At 46.3% G+C, this 16,725-nt stretch overlaps 1 long non-coding RNA gene across 1 annotated transcript; it reads left to right on the top strand.

Moving 5' to 3' along the window:
- Positions 1 to 735: 735 nt before the first annotated feature.
- LOC137654905 (uncharacterized) lies at positions 736 to 16,011 on the top strand. The gene is made up of 3 exons (XR_011046737.1): positions 736 to 853; positions 11,231 to 11,365; positions 15,781 to 16,011. It is a non-coding gene; the product is annotated as an uncharacterized lncRNA (long non-coding RNA).
- The last annotated feature ends 714 nt before the right edge of the window (positions 16,012 to 16,725 follow it).

Raw genomic sequence — 16,725 nt, 5'->3', positions numbered from 1 at the left:
GCTATTTTAGTATCCTATAGAACTTTGAGTGAAGACATATAAGCTACTGATATAAAGTCATTATTTTGAAGAATAACCACCCAAAGAGCTCTCTCTCTCTCTCTCTCTCTCTCTCTCTCTCTCTCTCTCTCTGTACTAGAACTAGAACTAAAAATAGCAATGTTGATAGTAGAATAAATTATTATTATTATTGAAATGTATATATATATATATATATATATATATATATATATATATATATATATATATATATATATATATATAGAGAGAGAGAGAGAGAGAGAGAGAGAGAGAGAGAGAGAGAGAAGATTCTTGTTTATATAAAAAGTATAGTAACGGAAGTTATAATGTATCATACTTAGTCAACATATAGAAAATGAGATGAAATATATAGTTAGTGAAAATGCTAATAATGTTATCATCAAGTTATATCATTTAGAAAAAAAATATTACTATTTTCGTCAATTTCGTTGAGGTTTGGTTGTGGTCTACCATAAAAAAAAATCTCCTCCTCTCTCTTCTTTCGAAGTCTTTCTATATATCTTTCAATAACACTAATTTATTCTGCTACTATAAACCTCACTACTGCTAGTTGTAGTTCAAGTTAATACGAGCATTTTAATACAGATTTTAATGAAATAAGACGATTAAGATTGGGGAATGAATAAAGTGAAAAAGCATTAAATTTGACTGAATATTGTTGGAACCTTTTGGAGAGTGTAAGCAAACGGTTACTGAAAGCTTGAGAGAGTAAAACCTCTCGTCCGTCTCCTGTTACTCTTCCCTGGCAACACAAAATGGCGATATGTGTTATCTCTGCTGTGCAATTCTTCTATTTCCAATTACTGTGAAGGTAATACGAATAACTTCATTGATATGCAATTGATTTTTTAGTTAAAGTGGACGTCTGGTGTGAAACTAGCCTAATTAAAGTGCATTTTATAGCCTAGGCCTAATTGTTTTTCAAGATCTAGCTTCATGCTACATTAGGCCTACCCTCAGAGTAGGCTTAACAGTATAGATTTGTGTAAGTATCTTGGAATTTCGATTAAAAAAGGCAATAAAGTAGAGTCTTTAACCAAATGAGGAATGTAAAATTTACAAAATAAACTCGACTTTTGATATTGTAGTTACGTAACCTCACTTACCTTACCTTACCTACTCGTCCCATGCCTTACCTACCATCACTTAACTTACCTTACCTACTCTTACCTTTCCTATCCATAATTTACCTACCCATTCTTTACCTATGCACACTTTACCTTACCTGCTATCATTTAACTTGGCCTTACCTTAACTTCACCTTACCTACTCCTACCTTCCTTACCCTTACCATACCTTAGCTAACGTACCCTTACCATACCTTAGCTAATGTACCCTTACCATACCTTAGCTAATGTACCCTTACCATACCCAAGCTAACGTACGCTTACCATACCTTAGCTAACGTACCTTTACCTTAACTAACCTACCATTACATTAGCTAACGTACCCGTATCTTAGCTAACTTACCCTTACGTTACCTTACATACCCTTGCCTTACGTTAACATACCTTACCTTCCCATACCATACCTTACCATACCATACCATACCTTACCATACCTTACCTTAGCTAATCTACCCTTAACTTAACTCAACTTACCTACACTATCCTACAATGTCATATTTGAGCTTTAACTTTATGCAGTGAATATAGAATGAAAATAAGGGATGCACCTTATCCCTCCGTTCCTCTAACAAACCTACAGGTTCCTTTAATTCCCTCTTGGCTTTGTGTGATCCCCCACTTAAGTTGATCTACAGCTTTAGCCAAAGATAAGTGAAAAGTCTTAGCCTAACTTAGAAAGGAAGCTTGGGCTTAATTGGTGGAGGGTACAAACAGTTATAACTGATCTTAAACATTACTCAGTTCAGTTTTGTAAGATTTTATATGCTATTAAAGTGTAAGTAAACTAGTATTATATAGTAAAGGTTAGTAACAGATTAGTTTTAGAAGGCTCCATTCAGGATTATATTGCATTTACAGGAAATATGCTTAAGACAAAAAGTTTAGAAATTGATATTTTGTTTATTACTTGTCGGGTCTGGTACTGGCTTTGGTGGTGAGTGAAATCGATATAGTATTGATATGGTCAAGTTGAGCAGTTTGCTTAGATATACAGTATACAATATGTAGTAAGAAGTGTAATGGTATGATACATTAATACCATGGTAAATAATAGTTTACAAGATGTGATTGTGTACAGTTTTTTTTTTTCGTTTTTTTTTTCATCAATCAATAAACAATATGAGTAGCAATGCCGTTTCCAAAGTTTTATATTGATGTTTGACGAGGTAATGATATCTTATTGCTCACTGGTAATCACAATTGCTTGTGGAAGCATTTTTTCTCTGATGTAGTCATTAACTAACAGTTAGAACCATTAGAATTAAACTGTGAATAAGTTTCCACATGTTTTCCCATTTTTACAACCTTGTCTTAAGCTCCCCTATGTCTGTATTATGCCAAGTTTGTTCCTTAAGAGAGTGGGATGTAACATAAGAGTTTTGCCAAAGATTTTGATTCGTACAAGTTTCCTCAATATCATGGATTGTTCACTTGAGCTGTGCAATGCCTGACCGGATGAAAGTCATGAGTATTTAGAGTTTCAGGGTAATTTGTGGGCTTATAGCCATTCAATGAAGGTAACTGTTAAAAGAACTTTCACGGAAAGGGTTCATATGGAGGTGAGGCAGAATTTGCTTAGTGAATCATTTCCTTCAAATCTCCCTTAGGCATGAGTTTATCACCCATAACCTTGACTAGATAAAACAAACTTTGATTAAATGTATGTCTCATTGTTTGGAAGTTACAGGAAAATATTGCTAAGTGTAAGACCATTTTTTGGGGACAAATTGAATTAAATAAATTAAAGTTTGCGAGGTAAAAATGTCTGGTGTGTAGATGTAAGGTGACAAAGTAGGAGACCAAACCTTCTCAATGATTTTACTTGGGGATTAATTAATAATTATTAATACCTTCGTGTTCAAGAAAAAGTATTTTGTTCCGTAACCGAAATACAAATCACGCTACTTACATGGGGTATTACTTTCGGCGTAGCTGAATGACGAGCCTTTAGATTTTTAACGAAGGTTAACTACCCCCTCGCTAGTTAGCGAGGGGGTATGGGAGGGGTAGCTAGCTACCTCTTCCCCCTCACACACCGGTGAACTGATTCACTTCGCTTTTGGCTTGGGTGACGGTCAGACATGTCTACCTCACCCTCACATATTGACAGCCTTAATCTTTTTTGTTTTTTCTTTGTGTGTGTTCAGAAGTTGGCCTCTACCTCTATCATGCGGAAGTGCCCTGGCTTACCCGACCGCACTTGTGGGACTTTTATGTCGGCTGTCGAGATGGACCCTCACACCTTGTGTCCGTACTGCAGAGGTCAACGGTGTGATAGAGACAAAGTTTGCAGTGAGTGCAGGGAGTGGTTTACCTCCCAGTGGGAGAGGTTTTCCCGGCGACGGAAGAAGAAGTCTAAGCAGGATCTTTCTCCTTCAAGGGTTGCCTTGAAGAAGGAAGGTTCCAAGGACTCTTCCTCCGCTGCTCGAACCTCCTCCGAAGTTCCCACTCGATCGGTCTCTCGTGAGAGGCCGGCGAGTGGTAGCGTAGGCCATTCTTTTGTTGACCAACCTCGGGGTTCGGGAGAGGGAGTTGCCTCCCATAGCGAGGCAGCTCCTCCTCCTCCTCCGGGGGAGGATGTTAATAACTCTGTGTCTAGTGATGACTTTTTACAGCTTTGGGCTTCCTTGGGGCTTAAGGGTTCGCCCTCCTGGGAAGCCCTGTTTGACTTGATCTAGTTGGGAGCAGCTGTCAAGCAGTCGCCGGTGATAGCGGAGGTAGATCCTCTGTCTATCGTCGACATTGTTGTGGCAGGCCTCCGACGGGTCGGGTCAAACCCCTGCCTTGGTTGCTGATGTGGCTGAAGGCTCAGTTCCCCCCTCCGAACATCCTTCGAGGGAGGAGCTGAGTCCAAGGGTCTCTCCTGCGAGTGATTCTCCCCCTCGAGGGAGTTCACTGACAGAGACTCCTCTTCGGAGGACCGACGATGGTGTGCTTGCTCCTAGAGGTCGTCTTTGCCGCAAGGCTCGCCCTCCTCTCCGCCGTAGAGGTCTTCCTTCTCCCTACAAGGGAGTTAGGAGGCGCCTCTTCGGTTCTTCACCCTCGACGTCCCCCGCAGAGGTTCCTCCTCAACGTGAGTCGACCGTTGCAGCTGCATCTCTGGACCTCTCTGCAGATCGTACGTGATCTCCAACGCCTGCCAGACCTATGGATCTTCTTTCTCCGTTCCTGGAAGCTGAAGCGCTGTGGGCACACACGCACCCCGTTTTCCAACGGCCTCCGGTCCCTTCGGGGCAGAAGGACTTGTCTCACAATGTGAGCAAGTCTCTTCAGCGCTAGGTTTCACCTGCGCGCCCACGTTCTCCTGCGCTCTCATGCTGTTGCTGAGGACCTTCCTATGCATTAGCGATCTCCTGCAGCAGAGGCCGAGTCAACTCGTCAGTGCTCTCCTGCTCGTCAGCGCTCTCCTGCTCGTCTCCGTGCTCCTGTTCGCCAGCGCTCTCCTGCTCGCAAGCGCTCGCCTACGCGCCAGCGATCTCCTGTGCACCAGCGATCTCCTACTCGCCAGCGCACATCTGCGCGCCCTGTTCCTGTCACGCGCCAGGCTCGCCCACGATCTCCTGCGCGCCCACGATCTCCATCTCGTCAGCGATCTTCTCCTGCGCGTCAGCGCGCACCTGCGCGTCAGCCAAACCTGCGCGCCATCGTTCGCCCGCGCGCCCACGATCCCTGGTTTTAGGCGCAGGCAAGAAGACACTTCCTTCTCCTTCTCGCCCGCGATCACCTCGGAACTCGTCCACGCGTCAGCCCTCGCCTGCGAGCCATCGTGCGCACTCGCCTTTGCGCACTTCCAGAGTTGGAAGAGACACTGCATGCCCACACGCTCACGAAAAGTCTCCTGCACGCGCCCACGAGCTGCCTCCGGTAGGCGCTTCCACACCTGCTGGCTCTGCGCACCAGCGATCTTCTGCGCGCCCGCGCAGTCTATCGCCTGCGCACAAGCACTCTTCAGCGCACCCGCGTGCGCACGATCCTGCTCACCGAAGGTCACCTACGCACCCACGCGCTATCTCTCCTGAGCGCGATCGCTCACCTTCTCGCCCTACGCGCCATCGCTTGTCAACGCGCCGCCGCTCGCCTGCGCACCGTCATTTGCCGGGCCGCCAACGCTCGCCCTTACGGCTGCGCGCACACGCGCCCTCGCGCCCTCGCGCCCCCTCGCCCCCACGCGCGCCCGCACTTTCATCTCCACACGCTCGCGCGGGAACCTGCGATTTTTCCATCGCGCGAGCACCAGCGTGACCCCAAGCGCGATTCCCGACGGGTTTCGCAGCGCGAGCAGCCGAGCGAGTCTTCAGGAGCTTGTACAACCAGGTCATCATCTTCCCGATCCCCCCCCCCCGCAAGCGCAGAACAGCACGCTCGCAGGAGGAGGGGAAGTCTTCAGAGAGGTCTAGGCACCAATCATCATCATCTTCCTTTCAGGCAGGCCCTATGGTGTCTACTCCAAAGGATCGCCCGATCCCCTTCCCTCCAGTGGGAGTCTCTGACACTGCGTCTGTCAGTCGTCAGCCTTGGTTTGGGTCCCTTATCAGAGCTGTCGTCCAGGCTGTTAAGCCTGCCCTCGCTGATTTTGGTCTCAAACCAACGACCCCACTGAAGAGGAAGAGAGGAGTAGAGTTTGTGGTGACTTCTCCTGGGGTCAAACTGGCTCCTAAGAAGTCCGTAAGGAAGGCTTCTTCCCCCCCTCAGACATTCTCTCCTTCTCCTGTGGACGAAGCTTTTCCGTCCTCAGGAGAATCTACCGAGGTGAGACCTTCTCCCACCGCACCAATGGGAGAGACCCCACCACGAGTAGGAGAACCGTCGCATGCTGGGGCGGAGAAGAGCCCTCAGACTTCTTTGCTGGAGTCCTGCATCCCTCCTAGAAGGGAACCGAAGGACTCGAAGACCGTCCCGAAGTCGGCTTCAAGGATTTGACCAGAGCTAGCGTGACCCCAGGAGAATGTCCACGTGTCCCCCCCAAGTAAAGCAGTTGGGGACAGGAGACTTTGCTGCCAATTCACCAGGAGGAGAGCAGCACGATTCAGAGCACGCCTTCTGGCAAGTCCTGACTTTGATGAGGCATCTCAACAAGTTCAAGGACCCTGAGACCGCTCCTCGGGAAGGCAAGGATACGGTCCTGGACCAATTCTATGGCACTCAAATACCCTCTAAGGCCAGTGCGGCTCTGCCTTGGTCCCAAGGGGTGAAGAGTGCCAGAGATAAGGTTGAGGGCCAGCTTTCGGAGCTCGCCTCCTCCAGCCGTTCCTCAGCTGGTAACAAGCTCCTCTCACCTCCTCGTGTCCAACAGAGGAGGTACTTTGAGATCATGGAGGAGCCTTGTTTAGCTCTCCCGCTCCACCACTTCGTGGAAGACCTTACCAGGAGAGTCTCTCTTGAGAGACTCTCCAACCGGCAGGTGACATTCTCGGCAATGGAGATCCTGAGTCAGGAGAAGGTCGCAAAGTGTGCCATGCAGGCCACTTCGTGGCTGGATGTCTGGCTAGGGTCTCTGGGCATCCTGCTGCGTTCCGAGGATCTGTCCAAGGAAAGCACCAGGAAGGCCCTGGAGACTTTCCTCCTCTCGGGCACATGTACCATCGAGTTTCTGGCCCACCAAGTTTCGAACTTGTGGGCAAACTTGATCTTGAAACGACGTGATGCGGTGACCGAGAGTTTCCACGCGAAGGTCGCAGCCTTGGATGTCTGCAAGCTCAGAAACTCTTCCATCCTAGGAAAGAGCCTGTTTGAGCCCAAGGATGTGGAACAGGCAGCTGAGAGGTGGAGGAAATCGAACCACGATTCTCTCCTCCAAAGGGCTCTTACATCTAAGCCCTACAAACCTCCAGCACCCCAACAACATCGCCAGTCAAAGTTGATGAAACCGGCACCGGCAGCAAAGACGAAGGTGTCCAAACAGCAGCCCTTTCCTGTCAAAGACAAGAAGGGCGGAAAGTCCTCCAGGGGAGGCAAGAATCCTAGAGGGAGCGGCCGAGGCCGCAAACGCTAGGATTGGCAATCCCCCTGAATGTCCACCAGTGGGGGGATGCCTGAAAAGTTGCGCATTCAGGTGGCAGCAACTCGGGGCCAATTCCTGGACGATCTCCATGATCAGTCAGGGATATCGCGTCCCGTTCATAACATCTCTTCCTCCCCTACAGCGAATCCAGTGTCGTTGAGCTCCTATGCCATGGGATTGGTAAAGGGGCTAGCCCTTCGGGCAGAAGTCGAGACCATGCTCAAGAAGGATGCTCTCCAGGAGGTCATCGACAGCTCAACAGGCTTCTTCAGTCGACTCTTTCTTGTAAAGAAGGCGTCTGGAAGCTGGAGACCCATCATCGACCTCTCAGCCCTGAACAAATTTTTCAAACAAACTCCGTTCAGCATGGAGACAGCAGACACGGTCAGACTTGCAGTGAGACCGCAAGACTTCATGTGTACACTGGATCTGAAGGACGCGTACTTCCAGATCCCATTCCATCCGTCTTCCAGGAAGTACTTGAGATTCGGCCTAGACAACAAGATCTACCACTTCAAGGTGCTGTGATTCGTTCTCTCCACAGCACCCCAGGTATTCACCAGAGTGTTCACCCTGATATCTTCGTGGGCACACAGGATCGGCATCCATCTCCTCCGTTATCTGGACGACTGGCTGATCCTGGCAGACTCGGAGTCGACCCTTCTTCGACACCGAGACAAGCTTCTGGGACTTTGCCAAGATCTAGGGATCATGGTAAATCTCGAGAAGTCTTCTCTGCTTCCATCACAACGACTGGTATATCTAGGCATGATATTGGACACTAATCTCCACAAAGCCTTTCCATCAGACGACAAGATAGCAAGGCTGAGGAGGGTCGCAGATCCTTTCCTCAGACGAGAGGAGCTTCCAGCCCAATCGTGGTTACGTCTCCTAGGTCACCTTTCCTCCTCAGCCCGTCTGGTTCCAAACGGCCGCCTCAGGATGAGATCCCTGCAATGGCGGCTCAAGTCCCGGTGGAATCAAGGCTATGATTCCCCGGACATTAAGGTCCCTATGGGTCCTGCGGAATGGACGGACCTTCAGTGGTGGCTGACGGACGGAAACCTTCGAAAGGGAGTGGATCTTCTCATCTTCCCCCCCGGATTTGATGCTGTTTTCGGACACTTCAAAGAAGGGTGGGGGGCCCACGTTCTGAACCACAGGATCTCAGGCCTATGGTCAGAATCAGAAAAGTGCCTCCACATAAATCAGCTAGAAGTGAAGGCCGTATATCTGGTACTTCAACAATTCCAACAGATCCTGGCAGCTCACTCCGGGGTGGTCAGGAGCGACAACACCTCGGTAGTGGCTTACATCAACAAGCAGGGAGGTACCTTTTCACAACAGTAGAGGTACTAAGATGGACAGAAGTCCACTCTATTCCACTATCGGCTCGCTTCATTCCGGGCAAGAGGAATGTGCTCGCCGACAGTCTGAGCAGAGCATCGCAGATAGTGAGTACCGAGTGGTCTTTGGATCCTCTAGTAGCCTGCAAAGTCCTGACTTTGTGGGGTTCCCCGACGGTGGACCTGTTCGCGACAGCCTTGAACTTCAAGCTCCCTCTGTACTGTTCCCCAGTCCCGGACCCCAAGGCACTCTGGCAAGATGCCTTCCAACAACGGTGGGACAACATCAACGTTTACGCCTTCCCACCGTTCTGTCTGATGAGAAGGGTGCTCAACAAGACCAGACTATCGGTTAACCTGTCAATGACCCTAATAGCTCCGCTATGGCATCATGCAGATGGTTCCCGGACCTTCTGCAGCTCCTGACGGAACTCCCGAGAGAGCTTCCTCCACGACACGAGCTACTCAAGCAACCACACTGCAACATCTTCCACAAAGCCGTAGCATCGCTTCGGCTTCATGCCTGGAGAGTATCCAGCATCTCCTCACAGAGAGAGGCTTTTCGCAACAAGTTGCGGAGAGGATGTCTGGACACCTGCGAAAGTCATCTGCAGGGGTCTACCAGGCGAAGTGGAGAGTCTTCTATGGTTGGTGTCGTGGAAGGGGTATCTCTCCCCTCGATGCCACTATTCCAGCAATAGCGGAGTTTCTTGTGTATTTGCGGGAAGAAATGCGCCTTTCGGTCTGGGCGGTGAAAGGCTATCGCTCAGCCTTAAGCCTGGCCTTCAGGCTGAAAGGAATGGACATTTCCTCCTCGCTGGAACTTTCTCTACTCATACGAAGCTACGAGCTTACCTGCCCTCAGTCGGAAGTGAGACCCCCTCCATGGAACGTGGTTCGTGTCCACAGGTCTCTTAAGAGACCTCCGTTCGAACCATTACGCCAGGCTTCTGATCGTCAGCTGACTTGGAAGACGGTGTTCCTGCTCGCTCTGGCCTCGGCCAAGCGAGTCAGTGAACTTCATGGTCTCTCGTACGACGTCGCCCATTCAAGGGGATGGGGGGAGGTAAAGTTCGGGTTTGTCCCTGAGTTTGTTGCTAAGACTCAGAATCCTGGAGTTCCGGACCCACGGTTCGACTCCTTCAGGATTTCGAGTCTCCGTTCTGTAACAGATGACCCAGACCATCTCCTATTGTGCCCAGTAAGGAGTCTGAGGCTCTATCTTAAGAGAACAGCTGCAGTTCGTCCTCGAGTGCAAGCCCTGTTTGTGAGCACAGGAAGGATAAAGAGGAGGGTCACTAAGAACACCATCTCAGCTTGGATTCGCAGGGTCATCCACCATTCCCTGAATCCAGACCCTCCTCCGTCACGTCGCCCGAGAGCACACAATGTCAGAGGCATCGCTACGTCCCTGGCATTCAAGAGAAACTTCTCAGTGACGCAGGTTCTACAAGCTGGGGTCTGGAAGCGTCAAACGACCTTCACAGCCCACTACCTGCAGGACGTGACCCACAGGAGGCTCGATACGTTCTCTATCGGCCCTGTGGTGGCTACACAACAGCTGGTCTAACCTCAGGCTCCTTAATGGACAAGTAGCAGAAGGTTGAGGGGATTGTTACCTGGTTTTAGTCTGCATGAATGAAAAAGTATGTCTGGCCCTTACTCTTTTCTTCACCCTCCCCTCTCTTGGGGAAAGCAGCATCCTGGGTTCTCTGCACAGCTGACCTCAAACCACTGCAGGTAAACCATGCTTCCTTGTGTTCCTAGTATTAAATAATACTGTCGCATCCCCCATACCCTGGCGAGGTGGTATTGAACATCCTAGCGTAGATTTCCATCTTAAGGACTTCAGGTCAACTTCCTAGGACGAGTCACACTTCTTTCCTTCACACACTAGCTTATGTAGGCCGCACGTTCCTTGCAGAGCAAGGAACTTGCGAGGTGCAGGGACTCCTTATCTCGAGTGCTACACACTCGGATCCTGAGTCCCCGGGCAAAACCAAAGCCAGTAAAGCTGGGACTTACCACCCTACCTAAGGGTTAAGTCACCCCATGTAAATAGCGTGGTTTGTATTTTGGTTACGGAACAAATGACAAATTCGGAGATAATTTGTATTTTTCCTAACTATACAAACCTTAGCTATTTACACATACTTGCCCGCCAGCCCTGTCCCCCATGAAGTCCTACCTCTAAGCGAAGTGAATCAGTTCACCGGTGTGTGAGGGGGGAGGGGTAGCTAGCTACCCCTCCCCTACCCCGTCGGTAACTAGCGAGGGGGTAGTTAACCCTCGTTAAAAATCTAATGGCTCGTCATTCAGCTACGCCGAAAGTACTACCCTATATAAATAGCTAAGGTTTGTATGGTTAGGAAAAATACAAATTATCTCCGAATTTGTCATTTATCAAGCTGGAGTGGGTAATTCAAAATGGAGCCCTGATAAAGAATTTGCCAGGGATTCGCATAAGTACCTCTGTTAATCACTCAGAACTCTTTCTAGGTCTTGATACAGATGCATATACTCAGAACATCTAAAGCCTATGATCAGATATAAAGATATGTCATCCATTGGGAAGTAGAAAAGTCATATTTTAACTAATACCCTCAAAATATATGTTCATTCATCAAGTAAAAGTATCTTTAACGTCAATTTTTATACCAAATATTTTTTTCATGTTGGACAGTTATAGTTATACAAATATACTTTTTCAACAGATAAGAGGCATGCCCAGCTCCACAACTTCAAATTGGAAACAACTACATTATACCCTCACCAAACAATAGAAAGTGGACTCCAATAACAGGCCCATAACAACGGAAAAACCTTAGTCTTCGACCTCCTAGACTTGGGTAAGGATGAATTAAGATTTGTTATATGGGCCAATGTGAAACAGTTTTGTGATCAGATGGGCTATTCCAGGTAGTTGAAACCCATTGGTAAGTTAAGGGAAAGACCTGTAATCCTAGGATAAGTAATGTTAGTGTGGTTATGCTTAGCTAAAGTCTCTGTTTCTGTCTTTTTCTATATTTTTCACATTTGGGAGATTTGGCTTCCCAGGGAACATAATTGGCGACCTTTGTATCAATCAATTAGTTTTTGGGTGTTTCATTTATATTTGCTGCTAGAGCAGGGTTTATTACATTATTTATTTTGCCAAACCTAACCCCAAAACCAAGTACTCCCACTGGGATCATTAATTATTTTTGTATCTGTAAAGCATACGAGAACAGAGTTGCTAGTACTGTGGTAAGGTGTTTGCCTAGCATTCATATGACGGCTGATCGATCCCAGCCCGGAACCGTTTGTTTAAGCAGTTTACTAGAGAGACCACTGGTGTGGTTGGGTACTGCAGTGAGGGGTTAGGCTTGCCCGGCTGACGTTCTGGTAAGCATCTATTCTGATGGAACTAGAACTGAAACCAGACACCCATAACCTTTATATGTAGATGACTTGGTGATTACTCCTGAAAAGGATGAAGCCATATAGATAGGATTGTAGAGTGGCAGGAAACTTTGGAGCGGATCGGCTTTAAGGTAATTGTGGGTAAGACTGAGGTTATGGTGAGCAGCAAGGAAGGTAGGGACAGGATAGCTAAACATTAAAGTCGAGGTTCGGTTGTAAAACATGTAGAACAATTTAGATACGTGGGATCTGCTATAAGGCAAAAGGGAGGATGTGAGACTGAAGTTGAGAGTAGGATAAAAGCAGAATGGGGGAAGTGGAGGGCGGTAGGAGTGGTATATGATAAGAAAATACCTGTCAAGTCAAGTCAAGAAATGAAGCACAGTGTGCGAGGTGGTTGTTAAGAGAGAGGCAAAGTGAATGCAACCTTTATTCAACAGATAACGGATTTTTATACAAGCAGTTCCAGGCATGAATGACACAAAGTTTAAACATACGATTGCATACAAAGGCAAGCTTAAACCGGATCTTTTATCAGTGTGGGGAGAGCCATAAATAGATAAAAGAAAAAACAATTTGTACAAGCATGAATGAAACACGTGTGGTACATGCCCCCCTCTAAAAAGACATATATTGCAGGGGATACGCAGGTTTTAGGCAATCGATGGAGACCCAGTCTTCTTTGCTAAGAATGTTTAAAAAGCCTTCGGTGTGCGACGGCATCTTTATGTTAGCCATGGAAACTGATCCCCATGTCCTTTGTCTTGCATGCAGGGGTCACCCCTGTATGCAAGAGTGTCCTTGTGCGGCATGTAGGGAGTGGCCATCCTTCCAGTGGCTGAGATTTGGTAGGCACAGTAGAAGGAGGCCAAGGGGGACTTTTCCCCTTTGAGTTCATCCTTGAAGGCGAAGAAACCTTCGTTGTCTTACTCCATCTACTTGTTCCTGTCACTCTGACTTTACTCGATTGGTCTCCTCCGAGAACAATCAAGCAAGAATAGGGGCCCTTTGACCCTTGGACAACCTTGCGGTTTTGAGGACTCTGTCACTTTCCCTGGAGAAGCGGCACCACCTTCGGCTGTATAGGAGTCTTTCTCTATTGACGCGGTGCATCAACTGTGGCCTTCCATAGGGGTCTTGCATTCCCCATGCAAAGAATGGCTGCTGGAGGGGGATGACCTTGGTATTCTTCGTAGAGACACTAGAGGTCACGTACCAGAGAAGCATGTTGTGTCACTACCCATAATAACATCTGCTTCTGCTCTTCCACCCTTTATTCATCCTGCTTCGGCGTACAAGCGTAAGCAGTTGCAGACAAGTACCTCTCGGGATGAACCCAGAAACTAGCTTCAGGTACATTTCGCAGCTTACAGCTTATGATGCCTGCCCCCAGCTGATTCCTGCTCAGCATATTGTGGGTGCACAGAGTTCAATGCATGGAGCTTCTCCACCAGGTGATTAGTGCCCGTCTCGTTCGCAAGCAGGGTATCCCTCTCCAGAATGGTTGCTCCCTGAGCCTTCCACATGCGTGTGTTCGATTTGTTGATGCCTCACTCTAACTCTTTGGAGCATAGCTTTTCGAAACTAGACGACAATGGGGTTAGGCAGTTGATAGCTCCCACCCCTCTCCAGCATGTCCATATGACACTACAAAACGTTAGCCGTTTTGTGAAGCCAGTTTCTTCTTTCAAGCTCTCATGAGAGAGAATCAGCTGTTCTGCCTGCGTACCAGCAAGTAGCAACAATCCAGCCCTTTATGCTTCCTTGTGAGCAAATCTCTCCTTGTTTAGGAGAAAGTAAGACTGCTCGTCAACCTCTCACGGGAGGAAGAATGAGCAAGACTTCTTTTCCCCATAGTGCGCTAATGCGTGGAAGCACAGACTCTAGTCTCACAAGCGAGTCTTGTTGGGTGTCACGTACCCATCCCCTGAGCACTGGAGAGGTGGGTGGGGGAGCTCCTACACCTAATGAAGGTGTGCTTGCAACCACGGTTTTTTCAACCTTATTTTTCCTGTCTTCGATTCTAATTGATACCTGCGTTGATTTAATTACGCGTAGGTTTTTCCTTAACTTTTTTAGCATATATCATTTTGTCATTATTTTGGGCCGTTGTGTTGGAAGTGTTAACTTAATTGATTCAATATTCTTAGCTAGATTATCAATCTTCTCAGTAAGAGCATTTGCTGTTGTCAGTAGCCAGGGTAGAATTCACCGAGTCAACAGTTTAAAGATATAAAGGCCACTCATGAATGACAGGCAAGGGTTAATGACAATGCCCTTGCTAGCAGGACAAGGACCTAGAGCTAGACAATGACCTAGAGACTGACCATATATACATATGATTAACGCCCTAACCCTGTCTTCACCCATGCTAGGGCCAGGGAAGTTTAGGCAATGGCTACTGGCATAGTAAGTAGGCCTACAGTATATCTCCCCATGCTGGGCTCACAAAGATGACGAGATTGCAGACTACAAGAAACTAACGAGTTTGAGCAGGTCTCAAACACCAGTCAGGCATGTCACCAGCCAGGGACGTTTCCAGTAGGCCACCAATTCAGCAATTATTTTTTCATGTTGTATTGTGAAGTTTCTCTTTTGTAGTTCTTCCTCCATTTTTGAGATTTTCATCTCGACATGTTCCTGTTTTTCCATTGAAATTATAACTTCATCTGCACACTCATGGCAAAGCCATTTCATTTTATCTAAATTTATATTACTGCATTTAGTATCTACAAAGGCAAACTCCTCGTGGTAGAAATTCTTACAGAATTTGCATCCTGTCCAATCTTTGTCCTATCGCTGTGCACGTCCACATGAGGGACAATTTTCCGCCACGAAATATTTACGCATTAAATTCATTCATTAGTTTAATTTATTACCTCCGCCAAGGAAGTTGGAAGCAGGTTAAGTTTTCCCCCCTGTTTGCATGTTTGTTTGTGTCAGTGTGTTTGTTTCTTTGTTAGTGAACAGCTTCTTGGTAGTTTAATTATTAATCATGTCCCTCCATGAGAACAACTACTATTTCAAAGTTTTTTATCTATGGAATTAAACGAGAATAACAGAGAGAGAGAGAGAGAGAGAGAGAGAGAGAGAGAGAGAGAGAGAGAGAGAGAGAGAGAGAGAGAGAGAGAGAGAGAGAGAGTGAGTAATAGGCTACTCTATAGAACAGCTCAATCACTTAATAATCTATTTATCTATATAATTGTTAGATTTTAATCTTATCTTTAATCATTTAAACACAATATTATCAATATAATGGCGATACAGGTAACCTTATCAAGAATAGAACTTATAAAACCATTGTTTAAAGAATAGGGTGGATATGAAAGTACCAATCTCATATTATACTTGGCTGCTACTATAGTTTCGGGAAATTATCCAAGCTGAAGTTTGTCGTCTTCATGTTTTTTAAGAACTCTGGCTATTAAAACTGTTCTATCTGTAAAGGGTTTTGTTAAGAACATCACAACATGATCAAGTTTAAGGTCAAAATATGTCTAATATTGATCTTTAAAGATTAAATTGAATACGCTTGTTATTCTAATGTATTATCTTAAAAAATACACTCGGGCACACTGTTCTATCTGATTTCTCTTCCTCTTGTTTTGTTAAAGTTTTTATAGTTTATATAGGAAATATATATTTTAATGTAGCTACTTTTCTTAAAATATTTTATTTTTCCTTGTTTCCTTTCCTCACTGGGCTATTTTCCCTGTTGGAGCCCCTGGGCTTATAGCATCCTGCTTTTCCAACTTGGGTTATAGCTTAGCAAATAATAATAATAATAATAATAATAATAATAATTAGGGCATGACCTGAAGGTGAAAACATTTTGAGTAAAGATATTCTATTTTTCTTTCAGATGTGTTTATTTACCTGCAAATATGGAATCCAAAAGCCGTAGCCAGTAAACAGAAAACTATCTAGTGGGCAACGCGACTGCCCTAATAATTTGGAAAGGAGATGGAAGCTAAAGGAACATCGATGGCAAAAGATTATATCATTCATATTTAAATCAAGGCTGATAACAGGGATGGAAGATGTGAGATTCTACCGGCACCAGTTTAAAGATAAGTTAAAATTTATATTTGATTTTTTTCAATATTAAACTTACCCGATAATCATGTAGCTGTCAACTCCGTTGCCCGACAGAATTCTATGGAGGGATACGCCAGCTATCACAATACTAGAAGGGGGTGTACTCACCAGCGCCACCTGTGGCCAGGTACTACAGTACTTCTTGTTGACACCTCCTCAATTTTTCCTCTGTCGTGCTTCCGGCAAGACGTTCTGGGATACGCTTATGATCTTGGAGTATTTTCACGGCTTTTGGTGAAGTATTTCTCTCAGATTTCGGCTGTCGCTTTACTGGAAAACTTCTATATTAGCTTAGATAGCTATTATTTAGTCCTGATTAACGGTTAACGATCTTTTTGCTTGATTTGGAATCCCCACTTGGCTAACTCTTTTGATTCAAGATGTCTGACATTTCACAAGCCCCACCCCATAGACGATGTAGGTCTTGTAATAGGCGTATTCCGAAGGCCTCGGTAGATCCTCACACCGCTTGTTCTGACTGTAGGGAAAGGCCCTGTCAGTTAGAAGATCGATGTGAGGAATGCGCCGGACTTTCGGAACTTGATTTTGTCCGATTTCTTAAGTATTCAACCAAGTTAGAGAGAGAGAGAGTTAGGAGGAGTTCTTCTCGCTCTTCACTTTTTTCCTCACCTCATGATCCCCTACCTTTTGCTCCCCCTGTAGTGGCTACCCCCTAACCTACTATTTGCCCTCAACCTGATATGTCTGT

The sequence above is a fragment of the Palaemon carinicauda genome, chromosome 16 (assembly GCF_036898095.1).
Source record: "Palaemon carinicauda isolate YSFRI2023 chromosome 16, ASM3689809v2, whole genome shotgun sequence".
Classification (NCBI taxonomy): domain Eukaryota; kingdom Metazoa; phylum Arthropoda; class Malacostraca; order Decapoda; family Palaemonidae; genus Palaemon; species Palaemon carinicauda.
Note: the sequence above shows the minus strand (reverse complement) of the source record. Positions and strands in the feature narration are given on the sequence as shown.